Consider the following 2,500-nt stretch of genomic DNA (forward strand, 5'->3'; position numbering starts at 1 on the left):
AAGATATAATAAATAATACCATATACATGACACAAAACACATAAATCTCGGGTTCGAGCCAATAAGAAACAAATACCAAAACGCTGCGATGCGGTAAAATTACACCGACACGGTTACGTGCGGAGGTCGCTTTGATTACTCATCGCGTTTCTCCCGTCCGTTCGGAACCGCCGGCAAAAAAACTGTGCGACCAACGGCGCCAAAGAGCACGACGCCGGACCATTTCTCTCTGGCTGATGTGAATGGAAGTAAAAGACGCTTGCGTGAGGTCTCTCGACCTTTATCTCTCTAACTTATACTTATGGGTCGTCGTCTACTTGATCGGGTACAAACAAGTCGTAAGAAACAAACAAACAAACCACAAAAATACAAGTCGTAAAAAAACAAACTTCTGTTGGTTAACCTACAATATGAAGGATCGAAATGAAAGAAGGATCATATTATTACAAACCGAAAGTGAAGGATCATTAAAATTGAAATACAATATATATAAATATATAAATGTACCCGTCGTTGCGACACCCTAGTTAAATGGAAAGATATAAAAAAGAGAGAAAAGGAATACAGATGACCCGCCGTCTGATCTTTGCTAAATGATCTGGCATCACCGGAGTTTTTTTGGTCCGTGTTGCGTTCGCTCTATTCGAAATGAAACTCGCGGAGGCGAAGAATTGTTAAAAGTTTACGAAGCGTCTAGGAGTGGTTAAAACTGAGAGAGTTGAAACTACGATGTATTAGAACGAGCAACCGTCGAAACTTTGTTTTCGCGACGTTCTTTTCGTCGCTCTCGTCCCCACGCTCCTACGCTTTGGTTGTTTCTTTGCCATCCGTGTTGCGATAAAAAGATTTCTCCATTGTCCAAAAAGGACGGATCGAGATTCCTCTTTCGAGAGGGAGAGAGAGGTACTTGCGGGTAACCTGGAATCTACGAAACACGCACCGTGGTAAGATTCGTGCGTCCGCCTGATCGATGTGTGTTGTTTACGGACCGGCTGAGAAGCGACGATAGCGAGTCTTTGAAAAACTATGTGTCCATTAGTTAGACCGATCGTCGCCGGCCGTGTGTCTGTTCGAATCTCGCAACCCACGATTCAGCGACAGGACGCGCGCTCGCATTCCTTGTGTGCGTTCGTACTTTTCAAGGTTTTTAAATGTACTTTACGCCCGACCGTCGAGAGGAGCGTGCCACTGGGCGTTTCTCCGACGGTTTCCGTCCTTGGACGCGATCGTGTCGTCAACGATCGAACAAACAAACAAATACGTTGGCGACGCCCGAATTCGCTCTCCCGCACGCGCCGGGTGGGAGAGTGATGTGGGTATCGAATGTGATGCGTGTTAATAATGAAAATAACACTCTAAAGATCTAAAGAGTTTGAAATACAAAATTTTACGATTACCCTGAACGGTGGATCACTTGGCTCGTGGGTCGATGAAGAACGCAGCTAATTGCGCGTCAACGTGTGAACTGCAGGACACATGAACATCGACATTTCGAACGCACATTGCGGTCCACGGATACAATTCCTGGACCACGCCTGGCTGAGGGTCGTTTTCTTAACAAAAGACTGCTTGCGTTTGCTTCTCGAAAAAAGAGTAATTCATTTCTTTCTAAACATCTCGCCGTCGTTCAACGAAAGTAGAACGTTTCGGAGCGGGATTATCGAACGAAATTGAAAGAATGAATGAACGATAAACAAAGAAAGAGTCGCAACGTACGAGCGATAGTTGGGCAGTTCGTCGGCGTTTGTCGTGGAAACGATGTGACGAAAATCGCAACCGATACACTAAATGCAGGCCGTTAAAGGAGAGAAACAAATTTCGAAATATCTCTTCGAACTAGCGCAAGTGCGTCACGGCGCGCGAGTCGTTCGTTAAAATTTATAAACGACCGCCCGTGAAAGCACCGAGTTCTCGGAAGATAATCTATAAAGATTCTCCATCCTGCTGGAAGTTATCGGATCGGCGCGATTGTTCACTTGTAGAAATCCACGCTCCCGACGTTGCCAGAAACGATATTTACGAAAGGTGTGTCAAAAATAAACGAAAGAAGCTCTCCTATAAATTTAGAAAAAGCAAACGAGTGAAATGTTTGAGATGATAATTTGCTGAAATGCAAGCTCGAATAGCCCCAGGGTTTCGAATGATTCCCCGCGCTTTATACATCTCTCTGTTTACAAACGGTGTATAAATGAAAGATCGCTTCAGATGGGTCGTCGCTGTTTGACGCGCGATGCTGTTCCTTTTTTTTTGTCTGTCTGTGCGTTTAGCTTCGCTAAACAAGTTAAATGGTTAAAAAGCGTCGAAAAAGCGAATACACACGCGACAAGACAAATCTAACGAGTAAAGGAACGCTCCGCTCCAAGATAAAAATGGTTGTTTACAATCAATACAGCGTTTCGGTACCCCTGATCGTAGTCTGAAACTGTGTAACAAAAGAGAGGAAAGCGAATGGTGAAGGAACTTCGAAGCCTCCGTGGCGTGGCTAGAACTTGTGATAAAA

The 2,500-nt window shown here is 44.6% G+C and overlaps 1 non-coding gene across 1 annotated transcript; it reads left to right on the forward strand.

Annotated features, from left to right (window-relative positions):
* The first annotated feature begins 1,394 nt into the window (after positions 1-1,394).
* Positions 1,395-1,549, forward strand: LOC143306471 (5.8S ribosomal RNA). The gene has a single exon (XR_013063846.1). It is a non-coding gene; the product is annotated as a 5.8S ribosomal RNA (ribosomal RNA).
* Positions 1,550-2,500: the final 951 nt, after the last annotated feature.

This window comes from Osmia lignaria, unplaced genomic scaffold (genome assembly GCF_051020975.1).
Source record: "Osmia lignaria lignaria isolate PbOS001 unplaced genomic scaffold, iyOsmLign1 scaffold0011, whole genome shotgun sequence".
NCBI lineage: Eukaryota > Metazoa > Arthropoda > Insecta > Hymenoptera > Megachilidae > Osmia > Osmia lignaria.